Here is a 27,377-nt window from a genome sequence, read left to right on the forward strand (position 1 = left end):
TAGGATCAATTTCTGCAAATAAATTAGCTGGGATATTATTATGGATTGTGTTGAATCTGTAGATCAGTTTGGGGAATAGTGCCATCTTAACAGTATTAAGTCTTCTATTTTATTCTTTTTTATACTATTGTAAATGGAATTGTGCTCTTAATTCATTTTTGGTTTGTTCATTGCTACTGTATAGAAATACAATTATACTGTTTTTGTATTCTGTAATCTTGTTGAATTCATTTAGTAGTTCTAATAGTTTTTTAAGTAGATTCCTTAGGAATTTCTATTTACTAGATTATGTCAACTGCAGACAGTCTTTCACCATTAGGTATGATGTTAGCTGTAAGTTTTGCATAGCAGCCCTTTTTCAGCTTGAAGAAAAGGGATAATTTTGTAAATGCTACTCACTGTCGAGCCTTTAGTAGTATTTATAGGGGACCTTTATGTTTGAGAGCTGGGCCTGGCCATAAAATGATATATGGTAGAGAACCCATATGCTTACTTCTAGGAAGAATGCCAGTTACAGAAATGGATTAGCTGAGCAAGATGCTTCTGACACAACTGAGACAGTCAAGACGCTCCACACCCATGAAAAAATGCTGAACATCATTAGTCATCACGGAAATAAAAATCCAAACCACAATGAGATACCACTTCACACCGCTAGGATGGCTGTAATTTCAAAAAACAGAAAATAAGTGTTAATGAGGATATGGAGAAACTGGAATCCCTGTGCACTCCTGGTAGGAATGTAAAATCGTATAGCAGCTGTGGAAAACAGTTTGGTAGTTCCCTCAAAACATTAAACATAGAGTTACCATATGATCCAGCAATTCCATTCCTAGACATATACTCAAAAGAAGAACTGAAAGCAGGGACTCAGATACTTGTATGCGGATGTTCACTGAAGCATTATTACAATTATGCTAAATAAAATAAGCCAGACAAAAAGGGACAAATAATTATACAAATTCACTTTTATGAAATGTCTAGAATAGACACCCTCATAGAGATAGAAAGTAAAGGTGGGGTTAGAAGGGACTGGGCGACAGGGGACTTGGGGGGTTATTGCTTAATGGATACAGAGTTTCTGCTTGGGGTGACTAAAAAAATTTTGGAAATTTATAGTGGTGATGGTTGCATAACACTGTGAATGCAATTAATGTCACGAAGTTGTACACTTAAAATGGCAAATTTTGGTATATATACTTCACCACAATAAAATATATACACATATATATTTTAAAACTAGGTCCACAGCTATTAGTACACACACGCTTCAACCATCTCTAGTACCGTAGCAATGTGGGGATGTGTCACTGCAGTTATACAGATAATGGCATTCTGCCCTCTGTCCTTGCAGGTACTGATGCTGGAGATCTACCTGAGTCAAGCAGGGTTCTTATCTGCAAGCCACAAGCACCAATTCTGTTTTACTTGAGCAAAGAAAGTATGTGTTAAAAGGGTATCAGGCAGGGCTTCCCTGGTGGCGCAGTGGTTGAGAGTCCGCCTGCCGATGCAGGAGTCACGGGTTCATGCCCCGGTCCGGGAAGATCCCACATGCCGCGGAGCGGCTGGGCCCGTGAGCCATGGCCGCTGAGCCTGCGCGTCCGGAGCCTGTGCTCCGCAACGGGAGAGGCCACACCAGTGAGAGGCCCACGTACCGCAAAAAAAAAAAAAAAAAAAAGGGGGTACCAGGCGCTCACATACCCTCCAAAAGGTCTACAACTCCAGGTGTGGGGGTCACACAGCCAGAAGCAATGTCCACAATCACGCCCAGAGCTTATCCAGTAAGGATGCCAGGGCCCCAGCTGCTGGGCATAGACGGAACACCCCCGACAACAGACACCACCGCAGCCTTCCTCCCCATAGTGGATCCTGCATGGTACCTGCTTCTTGGGGTCACTGGCTTCCAGTGCAAAGTCTGGAGTGGCAAGGTTAAAACCAGCTGAATACGTATCATGTGCCATGTCCATGCCCTGGAAGCAGAGGAGGCCACGAAGGGAGCATCTGGCACCGTCTGCTTCTAGAATGGGAAGGGGCCTCTGCCTCATAAGGTCAGAGGTTCTCTGGACACAGGAAGGGGGCTTAGAGACTCAATGACCAAAGAAAATGACATGTTCACTGCACCATGTCTTCAGGCCAACCAATGTGCAAAATTAACATTCCAAGCAAAATATGCCTGAAATGAGTTCTCATTAGAGGAAGAAGCACCACCTAGAGCACCAAGCAAGCAAGAGCTCAATCCTTTGGAGGAGCCACAAGGAGCTGAATATGATAAAGCATGGGGAGGAGAGCAGCTGGGGAGGGCTGCAAGCTTCCATCCGGGGCCTGCAAAACTCAACCTGAACTTGAATCCTGAAGATGCTGGAGAGCCAGTGAAGGCTTTTAACGAGAGAATGAGATCAGATTTGTGTTTTAGAACAACCATTTAGCAGCAGAATGGATAGGAGAGCCCCCGGCCAGGATGCCAGTTAAGAACTTGCTGTAACTCAGGCAAGAAACGGCAAGGGCCTGCTCTAAGGCTACACACGGGGCAGTGAGTGGAGAAGACTTTAGTCCAGATGAAACGACTGCTGGACTGGGGAGTGAGGGTGATTCACCTCCAACTTCTGGTTGAGACCAGGTGGATGTGACAGATGAACGCGGTTTGGGACTGGCTGACTGAGAGCACCGGGTAACACTCAGGTAGAGGCAGTCTGGGTGCAGATGCCCGGGGGGGAAGATCAACAGGGGGTACTGCAGCAAAGCGGAAGTCACAGGGAAGACTGCAAACCAGGGCAGGGGACACCCGGGGAGTGAGGAGGGACAGGAGAGGAGGAATGGGATGAGTCCTCAGGAGGAGAAATCCTGGAAGAAGGTGGAGAAGGCACAGGTCAGAGAGAAGGGAAGAAAACCAGGAGACCAATCTCTCAGAGCAAAGGATGAATTGAGTCATTCACCTCAAACAAGCGCTGTGCATGGATCATGTTTAGTCATCCTCCCAGGCTTTAAGCAGGTCTCCACACAGATAATGATAAAACTTCAAGTTTCTGTAATGGCTGTGTGAGTACGTTTCTAATTAAGAGTATATTTTCTACCTAGTTTTGAAGACCTGGGTTCTTGGCAGGGGAAAAATCCAAAGCAAATTTCAGGAAGCAGTTTTGTCAAGTTTCTAAGTCAGTGCTCCAACTCCCTTAACCCGACCCTTTTCCACGTAGGGTCTGAGACATGACTTCAAAGTGGTAATTCTAGCACCTGTAGTCCACCACACACCACTTATCTACTCTGGCTGCAGTTTTCCTGGAGCCCTAGAGACCAGGAAGGTCTCCCCAAGATACATCTTTTCTTCTCCAAGTGCTCTGTGCATGGCCCATGTGCATCAGTTGGGCCAGCAGAGCAAGGAGGAGGGAAAAGGGAGCATGGATTCCCCATGCAGGCAATTCACAGACATGGGTTTCTGGCTCATCAGACTGCCCACCGGCCTCCTCCTGCCTGTCTCACAAATACCTGAGACTGTGAGACCAGAAGCAAATTCAGGATCTTCTGCCAAAACACAGTCCTCTTTTAGCATCCTCTGTCTCAGTGACTGGCTCTCCCTCTGATACCCAAGCTGGACACCTGTGGTCACTTGTGACATCCCCTCTCCCCTAACACACTCCACACCCAACACGTCACTGAGGCCTCTGAATACTGCTTCCCACATGTGCCGCTCCAGAAAAGCCACTGCCCGCCCTGGTCCAAGCTACCAGGATCTGTCCCCCGCACCCTGCAGTTACTGCGTAATTCATTTTCACTCTTGACCCCCAGAAACATCGCCATCTGAGCATGAGTGAGAACCATCCTCCACTCTGCACCTCAGCCATTTTGCATCTATCTGTGTGACCATCTGGTGCTTTGTATCCACACTAGTTAGGGATCCAAGAGGCCAAGGACCAAGCCTGCCTCTGCTCAGGGCCTGGCACAAGGTGTGCAATCCCCCAGATCCGCTGGGTAAACATCCCTCACGGGACACTGTCAACCCCATGGTCAGAGGCCAATGACCTTGCGCTCTCCGATACCACAAAGCACTTTAACCACATCTGGTGAGGAGGAAGTAATGCAAAGGGAGTAGAGTTATTAAGTAGGAAAAGACATTTTGTCTCTTCTCCTCTTTCCAAGTTCCTAAAATAAATCTGTAAATGGCAGAGGACAGGAGCTGATGCATTTAGGAAGAACAGGGGCCCAGTTTTCAAATTTGCTCCTCACCATTACAAACTTTTCTTCTTCTGTTTCAACATCAAAATGCCAGCAATTTATGAGGAACTTAATGGAGACTGGTCAATATAAACCTCAGGCTGTCTGGAAACCATTCCTTTCAAATCCAAGGATCTGCTGCCACTATAATGTGCCAACATCATCTCTGCACTTTGGATTTATTTATTTTGTTTGTTTCGCAACAGAGCTATCACTTCTATCTTCAAATGACAACATTCAATATACTCTAGCATAGTCGCATAAAATACTTAGAAAGCATTAAGTTAAAAAAGTCACTGAAATCAGCACACTTAGGGAAATAAAACCAATCGAATGATGAAAACGATGAAGCTTTAAAAAGACTGCCAACATCTCTTCAGTCAGGGAGATGACTAACATATGGAATGGAACATTATCTCTTCCATTTCAGACTCACTTTCAGAATTAGCAACGTACTAATTGCCTTGTTCTGTCACTGAATCTTTAAATATCTTCATATTTTATTGATCTCTCTAATTAGCCATCATTTTGACAATTTCTTCCCTGGATTTACAGATGCAATGTTTATGATTATTTTTATAATGCTAGAAATGGTGCATCTGTGGGGCACTGCAGCTCACTGCCAGCCACGTAGAGTGTCACAGTCAGTGCACACCAACACGGTGATTCTAGATGATTAATTAACAAGTTGGAGGGAAAAACTGCTAAAAAGCAGCATCGTTGGGAAACAATTTCAACAGACTGAGACAACTGGAAAACCATACTGATAGGACATAGTGTATGATGTAATTCACATAAAATTTTAAAAGAGACAAAACTAAATGACAGCAGAAGTCAGGGAAGTGGGTGCTTTTGGGTGGTGGTGAGTAACAGAAAGGGCAAGAAGGGGCTTCTGGGAAAATGTTCTATGTCTTAGGAGTATGTTCACTTCTGGAAACTCCATGGAGCTCGACACTCATAACCAGTAACTATATGTATGTTACATTTTAATAAAAAGCTCTCTAAAATATTATGAACATTGACTTAAAATAGCCTACAAATATTGGGACTTCCCTGGTGGTGCAGTGGTTAAGAATCCACCTGCCAGTGCAGGGGACACGGGCTCCATCCCTGGTCCGGGAATATCTCACATGCCACGGAGCAACTAAGCCCATGTGCCACAACTACTGAGCCTGCGTGTTACAACTACTGAAGCTCGCATGCCTAGAGCCAGTTCTCCACAACAAGAGAAGCCACCGCAATGAGAAGCCCATGTACCGCCACAAAGAATAGCCCCCGCTCGCCACAACTAGAGAAAGCCCGCGTGCAGCAACAAAGCCGTAAATAAATAAATAAATTTATATTTTAAAAATATCCTACAAATATTATAGAATGTAGCATCCACAGTCTTCTATCAGTGTGTTTTTAGTAGAGGTCCCTTAAATTCTCTTAGGGTTTAAAATAATTTCTAACTTGTTTTTTGATTCCAACAAGTGTGGAAAAACAGTGTATGTTTATAAAATACATACATACAATGGACATAATACACACACACACACACACACACACACACACACACACTGCTGTTCTTTAATGGCTTGGGGCAAAGATACAAAGGATTTAATTCACAAATTCACAGACTCATAAGTGTAATGAATTTCTGGGAATTTTTTTCACATCTTGTTCAATGGCTATATATTTATAAAATTCAACTTAAAAATGCCCCTTATCCAATTAAACCATTACAACATGCCTAGCATGCTTCTTATAGATGACATATTAGATACATCATATTACGCTATATTAGATATGTTACATTAACAAGAATAGACTTTGTAGCAAACTAGGTATAAATGAGTAAAGTGATAAGTATAGTGATAATCCAAATAATATAAAATATGCCGTAAACTAAACAGGAAATGAAGTACTCTTTAGTTCATAAATGAATTATCATATATTAAAACTGTCCAAAATTACCAAAATAAATATGATTTTTTTTCAGATATAAAGTATTATTACAGAATTCTGGGTTCTCACAGGATAATGGGGCCACCTAACTCCAAATCTCTCCATACATCCTCAAAAAAATAAAACAGATCAATGAGGAGAGAACAAATGAAACCATCCATTATTCACGCCTGCAACATAACTAGAAGATGGGGAATGCTATGAACTTCATGATACATGAAAATAGGGAAAAACCCAAATCTAGTTGAGACCAGCTCCAGAGCTCACAGCTATGTGGGAAGTCAAGTCAGGGACTTCGAAAAAAAAAAAGGTAGAGAGAAATAGAGTTCTAATGGTGTTGGATCACATATAAAATCACCCCCAGAAAGAGAAATTTCTACTGTGAGTGAGGAACCACTGAGAACAGATGTGATCAGAGGTTTTCTGAAGAATCAAAAGGATGGGGCTTGAAAATGAACAGAACCAGAGATGTAATCTTAGGAAGGCAGTATTTCTGGGAGAAAGATTACATGAAGGGTCAGCCACCCAGGGAAGCTGGTAATTATGGGAAAGGAGAAAGTAAAAGGTAGAAATTATGGTCCTGCAGAAATACTCCAGAGCAATACTCACACTTTGCACCACAGAGAAGGTACTCATTTTAAAAATGGCATTTTACCCTACCAAGAAAAGGAAGCACTCTCAAACTAAGGAACTGACTAACCACTCAAACCTCTTATCCTTGCCAACTAGTACTATTGCTAGTCCAGGAAAATTATTCATTTTAAAATGAACAAATAAACTGCAGATAACACCTACACAAAATTACTACAAGAATAAAACACTCAGAGTCAAGGTATTTCAATTTTTCATTTTGTTCCCCCCAAAATAAAAAATAAACAAAAGTCAATCAAATAAACAAAACATGAACCAGATGAAAATTACAACTCAATATTTGAATCTAAATGAAATTACCTTAAATAAGCACGTATAAATGTGAAAGAAAACCTTTAAGTAAGAAATTTTAAAATTCAGAACAGAAATATCAAATGAACAAACAGGAATTTATAAAGTGAGAGTGAAAACCCAGTGAAGAATTAAATAAAAAGACAAACTCATCTTAGAAATGATAACTCAATTACAAACAGGCCAAGGGAGAATGGATGGAAATGAAAATATAGTAAGGAACATTGAAGAAAGGCTTAAAAAGCCTAGAGGACAAAAATAAAATAAAAAGATGTCAGGATGAAAGAAAGTGACTGATATAAAAGACAGGCATAGAAGATCTAACATAAATATAACCGGAGACCCTGAAGACAAAGGAAACAACAGAACACAACTAATAGTGAAAACTATAAAGAAAGAAAATGCTCCTGAAATAAAAGGAAACCTGAAACTGCATTGAAAGGACCACCATGTACCTGTGATCTGGACCCGTCAACTCTGAGAAATATACCTATAAAATGATTAGATTTTAAAGATAAATTTAAAAGTAATACTAAACCCCCGGGCCTCAAAGCAAAATGACTAAGTCACACACAAAAGGAGAAAAATCAGACTGACATAAGGTTTATAAACAACAATAAACCAAAGCAATAATGCAGTAGCATTTTCAAGAAACTTTAAGAAACCTTAACCAAACATTTTTTTAATCCAGCCAGTTGTCCTTCAAACATAAATGCTGTAACAGACCAGTCTTAAACATTTCAGAACTTAAATACTCTTCTTGAGGAATCTTTGGCTACTCAAAGTAGGATTCATGGCCCATAGCATTGACATTATCTGGGACTTTGTAAAGAATAAGAATCTAGGCCCCTCCCAAGAGGTCCAAATGATTAACATGCCCATTATTGTTTGAGAAGCACTTTACTAGAGAACAAGTTTCATAGAAAAAGAGGTGAACAGGGAAATTTTCACCTGGATAGGTGAAATTTTCACCAAGATAAAATAAATTTTCACCAAGATAACTGATGGGAAGCACTGAAGGGGTTTAACTGCTTACCATGGACTGAAAAAAGATACATGTAAATGCTGAATATTCTGACGAAGTAGGAACAATATAACTGAAATAATGAGAGGATAAAGGAGCACACATTAATTGTCAAAAAGATAATACATAATCAAAGGATGTTATTTAAAATTGACAAACCAAATAGTAGAAATCTAAGTAAAGGCAAAGGGAATTAAGGACATTATAGAAGGTAAAACTATAAAGGTACAAGAGAAACCTTCCTAAATACTTCCCATGAAAAATGAGAGTAAAGAAACAGATCATATAGAGAAAGAAACACAGTAAATATAACATAATACCATAGTATATATAAGTAAAATAACATGACAATGTTGAGACCAACACATCATGAATCTCAATTAATGCAAATGGACTGAACACACCAATTAAAAGCAAAATAGTTCAAATTTTCTTACAAAAGAAAACCCAATTCTAGGCTGTATGTAAGAGATACACCTAAATCAAAGGGATTCAGGAAGGCTAAAAATAAAGGTACTCTAGAAAAAAAAGGAAATATTAAGAAAACAGGGAATACAATTTAAATATCACACAAAGTAAAATCTAGGTCAAAAAGCACCAAAAATGACAAAGAAATATTTTTATAATGTTAAAAGTCACAATTCAAAATGAAAACACAGCAGTTATGAATCTCTATGCACCAAATAACACAGCACCACATTCATAAACCAGAAACTACAGTAGATGCTTTGTAACAGGAACATACTATTTAACAGGAGACTTTAACACCACTCTTAAACCAAGACAAGTGGACAAAGAGTAAGTAATAATTTAGGAGACCTAAACAATATGTTTAATAGGGTGGAGCTTATGGAGAAATAGATTTAGATATTGATAACATTACATGCTAATTAACAGGGAATATATCTTCTCAAGCACACATGAAACATTCAAAATCATGATCCTATGTTAGGTCACAAAAAAATCTCAAACTCAAGTGGCATGTATGTATCTAAAAGACAAAATCTGAATATAATTTTAACTAAAACCTAAATGTGCCACACTATTAATAAACTCTGGGCAAAAAATTTAAAAAATAAGTCTATAGTCACAAGTATGGGCGTTCTAACTTTTGACTTCAGCCACATTGCTGTTTAACTGATATTCAACTATTCTGAAGACAAAACAAAACGACAGACTCCCAAGAACCAACACGTATTTTTAAAGCAAACTCCATTTTACTTTGGAAAAAAATTTTAACGTTCTTTAAAGTTACAAATCCTGGCTTAATCCTTATCCAAAAAATTCACCAAGGTCTACTTCATTTTAATCTTAGATTTGTAAATTATTCCAGATTTTCCAAATTGTTTTATGAGAAGGAAGGTAAAATAAGGGCCTCTCATGACTCAGATAAAAAAATCTCTATCTTCTGATGTCTATGGCAGAGTTTTTTCTTGCATTAACATTTTAAAATATGAAAAGTTAACATTTTATATTTCTGCTTTGTAACTACTATAAAAATACATATAGCAGGTCTCAAAAATAAAAATAAAATGTGTGGTCTCACAATTCTATCGTTTACTGTAGGTAACTAAAAACATATTAATTAAACAGCTGACAGCACTGTCACAAGTCCAGTGATGTTTTGCCCAATAAACAGAAATCCTCGTTACTGACAGACACCATGAAGATGTCCCCAACTAGTAACTTACTGATTCATTTGGCAACCCCATGTGTGACATCAACTGTATCTTGCCAACAAGAAGAAGAGTAGAATCACAAAGAGCCATGATTAAAGTCTCAAATACTCCCAGAGATACTAATAATGCAAAGAGGAGAGTAAAGATCTAATAGTCAAAGGGACAAGGACTCAGTCTCTCTAAATAAACAGGCGATAGTAACATGCTTTTCCTTCACTTAAACTTTGCATATAAATTCTCAAAATTTATGCTAAGTTAAAAATGGCTCAAAATTCTTCCTAAGCATTTAGGGGAAAAATTCCAAGGGCCATCATCACTGACTTGCTATTTTCATTCAATTTGGAACTGATTTTGTACTAAATACGAAAATACATGCTGGGGTGTCTGTGGAAGGAGGGGTAATCCCAATATTTATGATAGGGCCATGCGACAGTTCATCCAGTATAATAGTGATTCCTTAATTAATGACACACAAGTTATATCGCTATTTGCAGGAATACATAAAATTATTTAAACAAAATTATCTTGTTTTTAAATTTTATTTTTATATTATATAAGAAAATTGACCTTTTTAGGATACGGTTTCACGAATTTTAACTTGCATAGATTCATGTAGCCATCACCATAATCAGGGTACAGATCAGTTTCATCACCTTCAAAAATCCCTCGTTACATCTTTATAGTCATTCAAAGCAAAATTAATTTAATTTACATTATTTTAATGCTTTTTCCCACAAAAGAGTAAAACAAAGAGTAAACCAAAACAATCCCTCCAAACATCTGGGAATCACTGACCCAGGGATTCAAAAAACACAGTTTTTTGTGCTCAGTTTCTTTTGTTAGTCCTCAGGAAAAGAAGAATTCACACAAAGTATGTGCCCTGCTCTAAAGGCACTGCTCTCTGATTAGGAATCTAGTGGTTCCTGTTCCACAACAGCCAGAAGTTCTCTGTTCTGTGTTTATGGCCTCTGGCCAAACCCAGAGCCCCAATCCAGGAGGGACTTAATATACCTCTGCTTGCTCCCAGCCCAAGACATGGCTTAAGATCTCAGTGAAACAGCTGGAGAAGAGCTGAACAAGGAGACCTAAAATAGGGGGTTGTCAGCAGAAAAGAGGTGGCAATACATTTCAGAGGATGGAAATAAGAAGTGAAAGGTAGAAGAAACGAGGGACAGTAGAGGTAAGGGAGAAAGAGGGATGACAGTAGAAAATGAGAGTGAAAAGGGGGTTGAAAAACTGGACAGTTAAAGCAAGTTCATCCAAAGAACTGTATCACTGAAGCTAAGCGACCCCACCCTCAAGCTCTCTCTCCTGAGGATAAATTATTTAAAGTAGAATTTCTAGGTCAAAGACTATACCTATTTCACCTACCCAAACTAATCTACAGATTCAAAGCAATCCCTATCAAACTAACACTGGCATTTTTCACAGAACTAGAACAAAAAATTTCACAATCTGTATGGAAACACAAAAGACCCCGAATAGCCAAAGCAATCTTGAGAACGAAAAACGGAGCTGGAGGAATCAGGCTCCCTGACCTCAGACTATACTACAAAGCTACAGTAATCAAGACAGTATGGTACTGGCACAAAAACACAAAGATAGATCAATGGAACAGGATAGAAAGCCCTGAGATAAACCCCACACATATGGGCACCTTATCTTTGATAAAGGAGGAAGAATGTATAGTGGAGAAAGGACAGCCTCTTCAATAAGTGGTGTTGGGAAAACTGGACAGGTACATGTAAAAGTATAAGATAAGATCACTCCCTAACACCATACACAAAAATAAGCTCAAAATGGATTAAAGACCTAAATGTAAGGCCAGAAACTATCAAACTCTTAGAGGAAAACATAGGCAGAACACTCTATGACATAAATCACAGCAAGATCCTTTTTGATCCACTTCCTAGAGAAATGGAAATAAAAACTAAAAAAAGCAAATGGGACCTAACGAAACTTCAAAGCTTTTGCACAGCAAAGGAAACCATAAACAAGACCAAAAGACAACCCTCAGAATGGGAGAAAATATTTGCAAATGAAGTAACTGACAAAGGATTAATCTCCAAAATTTATACGCATCTCATGCAGCTCAATAACAAAAAAAACAAACAACCCAATCCAAAAATGGGCAGAAGACCTAAATAGACATTTCTCCAAAATCGATATACAGACTGCCAACAAACACATGAAAGAATACTCAACATCATTAATCATTAGAGAAATGCAAATCAAAACTACAATGAGATATCATCTCACACCAGTCAGAATGGCCATCATCAAAAAATCTACAAACAATAAATGCTGGAGAGGGTGTGGAGAAAAGGGAACACTCTTGCACTACTGGTGGGAATGTGAATTGGTACAGCCGCTACGGAGAACAGTATGGAGGTTCCTTTAAAAACTACAAATAGAACTACCATATGACCCAGCAATCCCACTACTGGGCATATACCCTGAGAAAACCATAATTCAAAAAGAGTCATGTACCATAATGTTCATTGCAGCTCTATTTACAATAGCCCGGAGATGGAAACAACCTAAGTGTCCATCATCGGATGAATGGATAAAGTTGTGGCACATATATACAATGGAATATTACTCAGCCATAAAAAGAAACGAAACTGAGCTATTTGTAATGAGGTGGATAGACCTAGAGTCTGTCATACAGAGTGAAGTAAGTCAGAAAAAGAAAGACAGATACCGTATGCTAACACATATATATGGAATTTAAGAAAAAAAAAAGTGTCATGAAGAACCTAGGGGTAAGACAGGAATAAAGACACAGACCTACTAGAGAATGGACTTGAGGATATGGGGAGCGGGAAGGGTAAGCTGTGACAAAGCAAGAGAGAGGCATGGACATATATACACTACCAAACGTAAGGTAGATAGCTAGTGGGAAGCAGCCACACGGCACAGGGAGATCAGCTCGGTGCTTTGTGACTGCCTGGAGGGGTGGGATAGGGAGGGTGGGAGGGAGGGAGACGCAAGAGGGAAGAGATATGGGAACATATGTATATGTATAACTGATTCACTTTGTTATAAAGCAGAAACTAACACACCATTGTAAAGCAATTATACTCCAATAAAGAAGTAAAAAAAAAAAAAAGACTATACCTATTTCACATTTGTTTAAAATTTATGAAGCTTATTTAATAAAGGAAAAACCCTTGCAAACTCCCTAATCCAATTCATTTTTGTTGAATTAGACTGCTGCAACTGATTCTTTTCCCGTAGTTGCACGATGATCTATTTGAAATTCATTCTTATTAAAAAAATTATAAAAAATGTACAAACTACATAGACTGCTCCTTTGCTTTGGCCCCAATCCAATCCTGGTACTATCCTTGGCAAAAAGCAGGACAAAATATTTGTTATTAATAAGCAGCTTTTGCTCTTCCTGAACTGTAGGTGAAACTGACCCAAACCTGAAATAACAAGCACACCAGTCATTATCCTTCAACCTGTCATTTCCTCACGATGCAAGGACTTCTACTATCCTGAAAAGGTCAAAATTGCTTTGTAAAACACCATTCAAGTCATAAACTGTAAAGTTCAGTAACGTCGGATGTCCTCACATATGCATTCCTTTACATAAATATTTTTTGAATTACCAATAGCACTCTTATTTGTACTAAACAGCCAGGTGTAAAACAAATTCACTAACTTCTGCTCATGAATCCTTATTCTTACATATGTATTTATCAGCACATTAAATATTCCTGGAAGCATATATAAGAAACTTCTTACATTGGCTGCCTCCATGAAAGAGAATTTGTTTGACTGGGAGCAAAAGGTAGAGGGATTTTTTTCACTGTGTTTTTGACCTTTCAAGTTCTAAATCATATAAATGCATTACTATTCAAAGAATAAACACCAAAAAATTTAAATAAAGAAGATCATTACTTCTGTAAGAAAACAGCTTTGTAGTTTCCATGCTGCCAGCTAACAACAGAAGTGAAACCATATCAAAAGACACTGTTATAGGGCTTCCCTGGTGGCACAGTGGTTGAGAGTCCGCCTGCCGATGCAGGGGACACGGGTTCGTGCCCCGGTCCGGGAAGATCCCACGTGCCGCAGAGCGGCTGGGCCCGTGAGCCATGGCCGCTGAGCCTGCGCGTCTGGAGTCTGTGCTCCGCAACGGGAGAGGCCACAACAGTGAGAGAGAGGCCCGCGTACCGCAAAAAAAAAAAAAAAAAAGATACTGTTATATATCAAGCCACATGGAAGATGAGGCCAAGTACCACCATCCAAACAAAAGATGTATACGGGAGAGAACAGCTTCTCCAAAATCTTGAATAAAAGTTATACAAATAAAACAAAAAGCGCCTAGAAGGAATGCTTGGAGCTGGTTCTTTCTCTCAATGGTTGCAATGCCCAACTGAATATCTGCTGCTGTTTTCAAAATTCTGTTCACTCGTGTGTGTGTGTGTGTGTGTGTGTGTGTGTGTGTGCAAGAGAACAATGCAGCTGACGTAACAGCTGAGGTCATAAGCAGCACAGTCTCTGAAGAGTACATTTCCTTGACCCAGACAACTCTCCGCACAATTCCAACCTGCAGAGCCAAACGGTAGAGGTGACCTCTCTGCAGGACAGTCCTCCACCCCTACGCACTGTCTCATGGTCCACCTGGAAATGGACAGCCACAGAGTAGGACAATGGAACACCATAGTTTCAGAGTCAAGATGGGAACAACAAAACAGGCACTGTTCCTGCTCAGAAGCATGAATGTTATCCAAACCCAATGACACGCTTAGAAAGGAGAGAAAGAAGTATTCATCTGCCATGCTACAGACCAGAGCAGGTCAGCGCACTGTTTCCAGTCCACAAGGAAAGAAGGACTTGCGCCAGAAGGCAAATCAACTGTCAATAAGCACACTTACAGCTCAACTGACAGTGTTTTCCATACCCAGACATTTTCAAGGAAGGAAGCAGCCTGTGGATTTACATTTTGGTATGAGCTCCTTATCTTTCTGCAAACTACTAACCAACAGTTCCCAGCCCAGCCCAGTGTGTGGACCACTTGGAGTATCACTGTAAATTATGATGAGTACAAATGACAGTAAGTTTTAGTGATATGTGGACCAAAAGAACAGGGAGGAAAATCCAGAAAATCCAAATACCATTAATCTCAGCTAATGTGTGAATTAACAGCTATGATATCAGCTGATAAGGGCTTGAGATAAACCCCTTCCCAAAGACTTCAGATTATAAACCTTCTTTCTCCCAAAAGAATAAATAAGTAGGGCTTGGCACCCTAGTTGTAAAAAGTCACTGACCCTTATGTTAAAGCATAAAAGCTACAAGATAAGTACTCAGAAAATATATGATACCCAACTGATAAATCAGCTGGCTTTTTAAAAATCAATTTATTTATTTATTTATTTATTTTTGGCTGCATTGGGTCTTCGTTGCTGCACACAGGCTTTCTCTAGTTGCGGTGAGTGGGGGCTACTCTTTGTTGCGGTGCGCGAGCTTCCCATTGCGGTGGCTTCTCTTGTTGAGGAGCATGGGCTCTAGACGCATGGGCTTCTGTAGTTGTGGTTTGCAGGCTCTAGAGCGCAGGCTCAGGGGCATGTGGGATCTTCCCAGACCAGGGATTGAACCCGTGTCCCCTGCTCTGGCAGGTGGATTCTTAACCACTGCACCACCAGGGAAGTCCCTAAATCAGCTTTCAACTGGATCCCAATCACATACTGTTTAGTCTTTTTTTTTTAATATTCATTTATTTATTTATTTGGCCGCATCGGGTCTTTGTTGAGGCGTGCGGGTTTTCTCTTCTGTAGTTGTGGCATGTGCTCAAGAGCGTGTACGCTCCAGAGGTTGTGGCACGTGGGTTCTCTAGTTGAGGCGTGCAAGCTCAGTAGTAGTGGCACATGGGCTTTGTTGCCACACGGCATGTGGGATCTTAGTTCCCGAAGCAGGGATTGAACCCGTGTCCCCTGCATTGGAAGGTGGATTCTTTACCACTAGACCACCAGGGAAGTCCCCAGTCTTTTATATTTTAAAAACTATTCTTCAGGTTAACCCTTTAAATAGCTTCTTGGCTTAGGATATTTTATAGACTATTTAAACAGTCCTCACAGAATTTAAACTCAGGAGTAAGTTTAATATTCCAAGTTGTTTAAAATGTTTTTAATTTGAAATTACTTGTTTAAAAATTACCAAATACGGAACCAACAGGGTGGAGGAGTAGGAGGACATGGAGTTCATCTCTCCACAAATGCATCACGAATACATCTACAGATGGAACAGTTCTCACAGAACACCAGCTGAACGCTAACAGAAGACAATGGACACCAGAAGGGACAAGAAAGATCCCTGCATAACCAGGCAGGACGAAAGAATGAAGGGAAAAAGAAGAGGAGAGGAAGCGGGACAGGATCTGGAGGAGGAGCTGAAGCAGAGTAGCGGTTCCACATCTGGGGAAGCCCCCTCACTGACACACAAATCAGTTGGGAAAGAAGGAGAGCATCTGAGGCTGTCAGAGGAGGGTGAAACGGCTGGTCTGTGGCAGATAGGACAGAGTGAGACCTACACAGATGGTCCGTGCCCCAGCCCTGAGTGCCCCAGACGGGGACATGAGTCTGCCAGTGCACACAAGGGCTGAGAATTGGAACGTGGGGATTGGAGCAAACCCAGGGAGAAGACTACTGTTTGCTGTGAGAAGACAGCCTGAGGGGACGGGAGGGAGGAAATCTGCAACTGAAAATGCTTGTGGAGGAAACCCAGACTGCCATAGAAGCAAGGCGCCACTGTTAAGTGACGTGCAGGGGGTGGAACCACCATTGAAGCCTCTCTCCCCCCACGCACCGGCCCCCTGCCCTGCCAGGTGCCATAAAAGCCCATCATGGCTGACCTTCTCATGCTAGCTGCGAGGCACTAGGAAAGGCTCCCACTAGGGCCGGCTCTCTTGTGCCCGTGGCCGCCAGCTTTCCCGTGCACCTGTTGCTGCTGGAGCCACTGTGACCCAGGCAGTTGTGTCACCTCCGTGCCCTGTCTTCACTGGGGCACACCCGAGTGCTCCAGGGCAACCTCGGGAGCAGACTCCTGTGGGTGGCCCACACGAAGAGGTGGGGCTAAAACCAGAGATGAGCCCCAGGAGCAGGGCGACTAAGGAAGAGGAGAAAAAATCTTTCTTTGCAGCCACACACTCTACAGATTAAATCCCCGCGATCAGCTTGGTAAACCCTGCATCTATGGAATATCTGAATGGACGAGTGTTCCCACAACTGAAACCAGTCTAGCTCTAGCAGCTGTGGGCTTTGGGGACTAGTACACAAAGGAGTGGTGCCAGGTCAGAGTCTGAGCTGCCCCCACAGTGCCCACAGAGGGACCAGAGACTTACCTAGAGGTTGTGGAGGGCCTCCTGGGGAGGTGAAGGTTGGCTGTGACTCATGGTGCGGGCAAGGACACTGACAGCTGGGACCCCAGGAAAAAATAATTACCACTGTTTTTTTTATGTTTTGTTTTGTTGTTTTTTAAATTATTATTTGTTTTCATTTAGTTTAAAATTTTTTTAATATATATATTTTTTCTACATTACTCCTTGGTCGTTCTGTGTGGGTTTTTTTCCTTTCCTTTGTTCTGCTTTGTTTTTATCTTTTTTTTCCTTTGTTCTGTTTGCTCTTATCTTTATTGTTTTTGTGTGTTTCTTTTGTTCTCTTTGCTTTTTCCTTCAGTTTGCATTCTGCTTTTCTTTTGTTTTTTATTTTTTGTGTTTGTTAGTTCTGTTTTTAATTGTTTGATTTTGTTTGGGGATTCTTTTGTTTGTCTGGGTGTTCTTTTGTTTTTTGCTTTCCCTGTTTTTCTTTCTTATTTTGTGCCTCTGTGTTTGGTTATTTTCTTTGCTTCTTTGGTTTAGCTTTTACAATTTGTCTTAGGTTTTGTTTGCCTGTTTGTCTTCATTTGTTTTCTTCCCACCCTTTTTCCTTTCTTATTTTTCCCCTTTTTTGCCAAGCTGTGTAGCTTGTGGAGTCTTGGTTCCCAGGCTGGGGGCTGGGCCTGAGCCTCTGGGATGGAAGTGCCAAGTCCAGGATGCTGGAACACCAGAGAATTCCCAGCCCCAGGCAATATTAATCAGCGAGAGTTCTCCTGGAGGTCTCCATCTCAACTCCAGGACCTGGCTCCACCCAACTACCTGCAGGCTCCAGTGCTGAACTCCCCACACCAAACAACAAGCAAGACAGGAACACAAACCCACCCATCAGCAGACAGACAGCCTAAAGTCGTACTAAGCCTACAGACACCCCAAAACACACCACCAGACGTGACACTTCCTGTCAGAGGGAAAAGATCCAGCTCCACCCACCAGAATGCAAGCACCAGTCCCTCCCAGCAGGAAGCCTACACAAGCCACTGGACCAACCTCACTCACTGAGGGGAGACACCAGAAGCAAGAGGAACTACGAGCCAGCAGCCTGCAGGAAGTTAGACAAAATGAGAAGACAGAGAAATATGCTGCAGATGAAGGAGCAAGGTAAAAACCCACAAGACCAAATGAATAAAGAGGAAATAGGCAGTCTACCTGAAAAAGAATTCAGAGTGATGATAGTAAAGATGATCCAAAATCTCAGAAACAGAATGGGGAAAATACAAGAAATGTTTAACAAGGACCTAGGAAAACTAAAGAACAAAGAGTGATGAACAACACAATAACTGAAATTAAAGCTAGAGGGAATCAATAGCAAAATAACTGAGGCAGAAGAACGGATAAGTGAGCTGGAAGATAGAATGGTGGAAGTAACTGCCACAGAGCGGAATAAAGAAAAGAGAATGAAAAGAATTGAGGACAGTCTCAGAGACTCTGGGACAACATTAAACATACCAACATTTGAATTATAGAGGCCCCAGAAGAAGAAGAGAAAGAGAAAGTCTGAGAAAATATTTGAAGAGATTAAAGTCGAAAAAAATCCCTAACATGGGAAAGGAAATAGCCACTGAAGTCCAGGAAGCACAGAGAGTCCCATACAGGATAAACCTTAGGAGAAACACACCAAGACACATATTAATCAAACTAACAAAAATAAAATACAAAGAAAAAAATATTAAAAGCAGCAAGGGAAAAGCAACAAATAACATACAAGGGAATCCCCAAAAGGTTATCAGCTGATCTTTAACAGAAACACAGTAGGCCAGAAGGGAGTGGCAGCACATATTTAAAGTGATGAAAGGGGAAAACCTACAATCAGGATTACTCTACCCAGCAAGGCTCTCATTCAGATTTGACAGAGAAATCAAAAACTTTGCAGACAAGCAAAAGCTAAGAGAATTCAGCACCACCAGACAAGCTTTGCAACAAATGCTAAAAGAACTTCTCTAGGCAGGAAACACAAGAGAAGAAAACGACTTACAAAAACAAACCCACAAACGTTAAGAAAATGGTAATAGGAACATACAGACTGATAATTACCTTAAATGTAAATGGATTAAATGCTCCAATGAGAAGACACAGACTGGCTAAATGGATACAAAAACAAGACCCGTATATATGTTGTCTACAAGAGACCCACTTTAGACCTAGGGACACATACAGATTGAAAGTGAGGAAATGGAAAAAGATACTCCATGCAAATGGAAATCAAAAGAAAGCTGGAGTAGCAATTCTCATATCAGACAAAGTAGACTTCAAAATAAAGACCGTCACAAGAGACAAGGAAGGACACTACATAATGATCACGGGATCAATCCAATAAGAAGACATAACAATTGTAAATATTTATACACCCAACAGAGGAGCACCTCAATACATAAGGCAAATGCTAACAGCCATAAAAGGGGAAACCAAAAGTAACACAATAATACTGGGGGACTTTAACACTCCACTTACTCCAATGGACAGATCATCCAGACAGAAAATTAATAAGGAAACACAAGGCTTAAATGACACATTAGACCAGATAGATTCAGTTGATATTTATAGGACATTCCATCCGAAAGCAGAATACACTTTCTTCTCAAGTGCACACGGAGCATTCTCCAGGATAGATCACATCTAGGGTCACAAATCAAGCCTCGGTAAAGTTAAGAAAACTGAAATCGTATCAAGCATCTTTTCCAACCACAACACTATGAGATTAGAAAGCAATTACAGGGGAAGAAAAAAATGTAAAAAACACAAACACATGGAGGCTAAACAATACACTACTAAATAAGCAAGAGATCACTGAAGAAATCAAAGAGAAAATGAAAAAATACCTAGAAACAAATGACAACGAAAACATGATGACCCAAAACCTATGGGATGCAGCAAAAGTAGTTCTAAGAGGGCAGTTTATAGCTATACAATCCTACCTTAAGAAACAAGAAAAATCTTAAATAAACAATCTAATCTTACACCTAAAGGAACTAGAGAAAGAAGAACAAACAAAATCCAAAGTTAGTAGAAGGAAAGGAATCATAAAAATTAGAACAGAAAGAAATGAAATAGAAATGAAAAAAAAAAACAATAGCAAAGATCAATAAAACTAAAGTCTGGTTCTTTGAGAAGATAAACAAAATTGATAAACATTTAGCCGGATTCAATCAAGAGAAAAAGGGAGAGGACTCAAATCAATAAAATTAGAAATGAAAAAGGAGAAATTACAACTCACACCGCAGAAATACAAAGGATCATAAGCAATAAAATGGACAGCCTGGAAGAAATGAACAAATTCTTAGAAAGGTGTAAACCTTCCATGACTGAACCAGGAAGAACTAGAAAATATGAACACACCAATGACAAGTAATGAAATTGAAACTGGAAGATTAAAAATCTTCCAACAAACAGAACTCCAGGACCAGATAGCTTCACAGGCATATTCTATCAAACAGAAAAGAGCTAACACCCATCCTTCTCAAACTCTTCCAAAACACAGCAGAGGGAGCAACACTCCCAAAATCACTCTATGAGGCCACCATCACCCTGATACCAAAACCAGACAAAGATGTCACAAAAAAAGAAAATAACAGGCCAGTATCACTGATGAACATAGACACAAAAATCCTCAACAAAATACCAGTAAACCGAATCCAACAACACACTAAAAGGATCATACAACATGATCAAGTGGGATTTACCCCAGGGATGCAAGGATTCTTCAATATATGCAAATCAATCAATGTGATACACCATATTAACAAATTGAAGAATAAAAACCATATGATCATCTCAATAGATGCAGAAAAAGCTTTTGACAAAATTCAACACCCATTTATGATAAAAACTCTCCAGAAAGTGGGCACAGAGGCAACCTACCTCAACATAATAAAGGCCATATATGACAAACCCACAGGAAACATCATTCTCAATGGTGAAAAAGTGAAAGCATTTCCTCTGAAGTCAGGAACAAGACGAGAGTGCCTACTCTCACCACTATTATTCAACATAGTTTTGGAAGTCCTAGCTCTGGCAATCAAAGAAAAAGAAATAAAAGGAGTCCAAAATGGCAAAGAAGAAGTAAAACTGTCACTGTTTGCAGATGATGTGATACTGTACATAGAAAGTCCTAAAGATGCCACCAGAAAACTACTAGGGCTAATCAATGAATTTAGTAGAGTCGCAGGGTACAAAATTAATACACAGAAATCTCTTGCATTCCTATACACTAACAATGAAAGATCAGAAAGAGAAATTAAGGAAACAATCCCATTTACCACTGCAAGAAAAAGAATAAAATACCTAGGAATAAACCTACCTAAGGAGGCAAAAGACCTGTACGCAGAAAGCTATAAGATACTGATGAAAGAAATCAAAGAGGACACAAACAGATGGAGAGATATACCGTGTTCTTGGATTGGAAGAATCAATATTGTGAAAATGATTATACTACCCACAGCAATCTACAGATTCAATGCAATCCCTATCAAATTACCAATGGCATTATTCACAGAACTAGAACAAAAAATTTTACAATTTGTATGGAAACACAAAAGACCTCAAATAGTAAATGCAATCTTGAGGAAAAAAAAAAACAGAGCTGGAGGAATCAGGCTCCCTGACTTCAGACTCTACTACAGGGCTACAGTAATCAAGAGAGTATGGTACTGGCACAAAAACAGGAATATAGATCAATGGAACAGGATAGAAAGCCCAGAGATAAACCCACACACACTATGGTCACCTTATCTATGACAAAGGACTCCGGAATATACAAGGGAACAAAGACAGCCTCTTCAATAAATGGTGCTGGGAAAACTGGACAGCTACATGCAAAAGAATGAAATTAGAATACTGCCTAACACCGTACACAAAAATAAACTCAAAATGGATTCAAGACCTAAATGTAAGGCCAGACACTATAAAACTGAGAATGGGAGAAAATATTTGCAAACGAAGCAAGTGACAGAAGATTAATCTGCAAAATATACAGCTCATGCAGCTTAATTTCAAAAAAACAAACAACCCAATCAAAAAATGGGTGGAAGATCTAAACAGACATTTCTCTAAAGAAGGCATGCAGATGGCCAACAAACACATGAAAAGATGCTCAACATCACTAATTATTAGAGGAATGCACATCAAAACTACAATGACGTATCACCTCACACCAGTCAGAATGGCCAGCATCACAAAATCTACAAACAATAAATGCTGGTGTGGAGAAAAGGGAACCCTCTTGTATTGCTGGTGGGAATGTAAATTGATACTGCCACTATGAATAGTATGGTGGTTCCTTAAAAACGAAAAATAGAACTTCCATGTGACCCAGCAATCCCACTACTGGGCATATATCCAGAGAAAACCATAACTGAAAAAGACACATGCACCCCAATGTTCACTGCAGCACTGTTTACAATAGCCAGGACATGGAAGCCTCCTAAATGTCCATCAACAGAGGAATGGATAAAGAAGATGTGGTACATATATACAATGGACTACTACTCAGCCATAAAAAGGAACGAAATTGGGTCATTTGTAGAGACGTGGACAGACCTAGAGACTGTCATACAGAGTGAAGTAAGTCAGAAAAATAAATATCATATATTAATACATATATGTGGAATCTGAAAAAATTGTTGTAGACGATCTTACTTACAAAGCAGAAATAGTCACAGAGGTGGAGAACAAACGTATGGAAACAGAGGGGGAAAGGGGGTGTGGGATGACCTGGGAGGTGGGATTGACATATATACACTATTGATACTATGTATAGACTAGAAAAGAAAAGAAAATAGATGGCAGAGAAAAAAAATTACCAAGTACAAACTTTATGGTTTTTAATGATTCCACTAACTGACATCAATCTTCATCCCTCATTTACTTGTTCCTACTGTGCTGCTTCCTATTTGTCCTCCAATCCTGCTGATTCTAGAAGCACAGGAAGAATACCTTGTGCCTTTAAAAGGCTTAAGAGCAGTGCATATTACTTTCCACATAATTGTTTGCATTTTTTTTGCATGACCCACATTCAGAAAACAGTCTGAATACAATAAAATATAAAAACAGCTGATGCTTTTTGTTCTTAGCATGACCAGTGAATTCTCCAATGTCTGAGAACTGTGGCTCACCTCATTAATTTCCTCTCATCAGCAAAAAATATACTCAAGATGAGCAGCTCCTTTTATGTTGAAACAAAGTTATGAGGGCTCAGAAAAGAAAAGCCAAAGAAGCCTACTTCTCTTAATCCTTTTAGCACTATCTCTAAAAATTCAATTATGAAATCTTATTTGGAGTTTGAAAACAGCCACTTGCTATGTAAGATCAAATTTTAGATGAATTGGTATTAGGTTGTTTCTTTATTACTTTTGGGGAAAAAATACTTCTTTCATCGTGAACATATTCTGAGGCAGAGACAAAAGATTTTCCAAAGCGTGTTTTTCAATAAATTTTTATACTTTTAAAATTTTACTTTTTCGTTTACATGGAGTAAAAAATCACTCCTTTTGGTGTACAGCTCTTTAAGTTTTACCAAATGCACTTAGCTGTGGAACTATCACCGTAATCAGGGTAAAGAACAATTCTGTCACTCCAAAAAATGCCCTTGTGCTGTACCTTCGTAGTCATTCACCTTACTGCTAACTCCCTGACAACCACCCTCAGTAAATTGCAGTGCTCGGATTTAGACTGGATGCAGATGACAAAAATGTACAGGACAGATGTAAGAGCAAAGAGAAGACACTGCAATGAGCTCTCTCCATAGTCCTGCTCCTCCATCCTTCCTAAAACCTCAGTGCAAGGATATCACTGACCCAAAAGACAGCTGCTCTTTTTCCTTGTGGTTCCTTTTCTACAACTCATCATGAAAGACTATTAATAAATTATATTCTTTTTCTGCTCCAATCCCACCACCTTTCTGCTGTGAAACACTCCCTCAACCTGAATTCCTTGTGCACCAGTGACCACATCACAGATTTAATTATTAGCACAGATGGTGCCAATTAGTTTTCCCGTGAAGTGCTGAACTAGAAAGGATAATGGAAGCACTACAATCTTAGTGCACATGCAGAAATGGTCCCAGCTGGGGCCCACTGACAGAAGCATGGGGATAATCATAGCTTTACGTTTTCTGCAGCTCATCCTCCACCTTGTGCTCAAGCTGCCAGAGGAGAAACTTGATCTTCAGGCTCAGAACAGGCATATCTTATTTAAAAAATACACACACACACATATATGTATACATGTATATATATGTATGTATGAATGTGTGTGTGTGTAAAACATGGCATTTACATTCTTTCAATTGGAAGAGAAGGGCTTTCAACTAAAATATGTAAGATAAAAAGACGTTTTCTTACAAAGTAATCAACATTTAAAATCTTTCTCTCCCTTCCTTTCATGATTCTTAACATCTTTGAAAATAGTCCACTTTTAGTAACATTTATAACATAATGGGATTGGGAACACATTTTATTACCTAGGAAGAAAGTACAGTGGTAATATTAACGTCTTACATTTATAAGCACCTTGGAGTCTGCAAAAACACTCTCACGCGATTTCTAATTTAACCGACCTTTAGAACACAGCCCCTTGGGGGACTACAAAAGACACTAAAGCCCCTTTGAACCTTTTAGGCTACAGACTAAAGTGGGAGGGGCGTGGAAGAAGGAAAACAGAAATAACGACAAAATAAAAGAGTAATTATGACGTATAAAAATAACTAGAAAAATCGTTAACTGGTCAAATTGATACCATTTCACCAAATCCAATTAATACATCAAAATCTATGGCACTAAAAAATGATATTCAAAGCTGGTTCAATCTTTGATACAGAATTCCAGTGTAAAAAAAACAGTGAAGGGTTTCTTGAAGTGAGATTCGACCTAGAGGACAAACACAACATTTTCGATTTGGGTACTGCTAATGTGGGAGAACTTTCCTAAAGGAGAGGGGTGATTAAGCAGGGTCCAGATGCTGAGAAACATGGATTTAAAGGCACTGTTTTAATTGAGGGGAAAAGCAAGAAGATAGGCATCAAAAATGACTACTGAAATGCTCTGCCTGTGAGCTGAGGTCTCCTTAGAGGGCAAGAGTGTAATTTTTCTTCTTTGTCTTTCCAGTATAGACCAGCAACCCAGAAACAGCATGTTAAACGGAAATAAAACAAGTTATATGAAAGCACAGATGGAAAGCTGAAAGAACAGGTCCTTAAGAACAACTATTCTGGACTTCCGGGAAGATGGCGGAAGAGTAAGACGCGGAGATCACCTTCCTCTCCACAGATACACCAGAAATACATCTACGCGTGGAACAACTCCTACGGAGCACCTACTGAACGCTGGCAGAAGACCTCAGACCTCCCAAAAGGCAAGGAACCCCCTACGTACCTGGTTAGGGCAAAAGAAAAAAATAAACAGAGACAAAAGGATAGGGACGGGTCCTGTACCAGCGGGAGAGAGCTGTGAAGGAGGAAAAGTGTCCATACACTAGGAAGCCCCTTCGCGGGTGGAGACTTCGGGAGGCGGAGTGGGGGAGCTTGGGAGCCGCGGAGGAGAGCACAGCAACAGGGGTGCGGAGGGCAAAGCGGACAGATTCCAGCGCAGAGGATCGGGCCGACCGGCACTCACCAGCCGAGAGGCTTGTCTGCTCGCCCGCCGGGGCGGGCGGGACTGGGAGCTGAGGCTCCGGCTTTTGTCGGAGCGCCGGGAGAGGACTGAGGTTGGCGGCGTGAACACAGCCTGCAGGGCGTTGGTGCGCCGCGGCTGGCCGGGAGAGAGTCCGGGGAGGGGTCTGGACCTGCCGAAGAGGCAAGAGACTTTTACGTCCCTCTTTGTTTCCTGGTGCAGGAGGAGGGAGGATTGGGAACGCTGCTTGGGAGAGCTCAGGGGATGGGCGCGAGCCGCGGCTAAGAGTGCGGAGCCCAGAGACGGACATGGGACGCTAAGGCCGCTGCTGCCGCCGCCAGGAGGCCTGTGTGCGAGCGCAGGTCACTAGCCACACGCCCTTCCGGGGAGCCTGTGCAGCCCGCCGCTACCGGGGTCCCGGGATCTGGGGACGGCTCCCCTGGGAGAGCGCACGGCGCGCCTCAGGCTGCAGCGTCACGCCGGCCTCTGCCGCTGCAGGCCCGCCCAGCACTCCGTGACCCTCCCTACCCCCCCGGCCTGGGTGAGCCAGAGCCTCCGAATCAGCGGCTCCTTTAACCCCGTCCTGTCTGAGCAAAGAACAGACGCCCTCCGGCGACCTACACGCACAGGCGGGGCCAAATCCAAAACTGAGCCCCTGGGAACTGTGAGAACAAAGAAGAGAAAGGGAAATCTCTCCCAGCAGCCTCAGGAGCAGCGGATTAAAGCTCCACAATCAACTTGATGTACCCTGCATCTGTGGAATACATGAATAGACAACGAATCATCCCAAATTAAGGAGCCCTGTGGATGAAAGGCTCTTGGTGCTGCAGCCAGGACTCAGTGCTGTGCCTCTGAGGTGGGAGAGCCAACTTCAGGACACTGGTCCACAAGAGGCCTCCCAGCTACACATAATATCAAACAGCAAAAATCTCCGAGAGATCTCCATCTCAACACCAGCACCCAGCTTCACTCAACGACCAGCAAGCTACAGTGCTGGACATCCTATGCCAAACAACTAGCAAGACAGGAACACAACCCCACCCATTAGCAGAGAGGCTGCCCAAAATCATAATAAGTCTACAGACACCCCAAAACACACCACCAGACGTGGACCTGCCCACCAGAAAGACAAGATCCAGCCTCATACACCAGAACACAGGCACTAGTACCCTCCACCAGGAAGCCTACACAACCCACTGAACCAACCTTAGCCACTGGGGACAGACACAAAAAACAACAGGAACTACGAACCTTCAGCCTGCAAAAAAAAAAAAAAGGAGACCCCAAACACAGTAAGATAAGCAAAATGAAAAGACAGAAAAACACACAGCAGATGAAGGAGCAAGATAAAAACCCACCAGACCTAACAAATGAAGAGGAAATAGGCAGTCTACCTGAAAAAGAATTCAGAATAATGATAGTAAGGTTGATCCGAAATCTTGGAGATAGAATGGACAATAGAATGGACAAATTGCAAGAATCAGTTAACAAGGACCTAGAAGAACTAAAGATGAAACAAGCAACGATGAACAACACAATAAATGAAATTAAAAGTACTCTAGATGGGATCAATAGCAGAATAACTGAGGCAGAAG

General features: G+C 40.8%; 1 protein-coding gene across 1 annotated transcript in view; it reads right to left on the reverse strand.

The window, feature by feature from the left end:
• Nucleotides 1–27,377, reverse strand: part of ANO10 (anoctamin 10) — a 220,005-nt gene that overhangs the window by 121,015 nt on the left and 71,613 nt on the right. The gene's annotated exons all lie outside the window — the stretch shown is intronic.

The sequence above is a fragment of the Leucopleurus acutus genome (assembly GCF_964270905.1).
Source record: "Leucopleurus acutus genome assembly, chromosome: 10".
Lineage (NCBI taxonomy): Eukaryota > Metazoa > Chordata > Mammalia > Artiodactyla > Delphinidae > Leucopleurus > Leucopleurus acutus.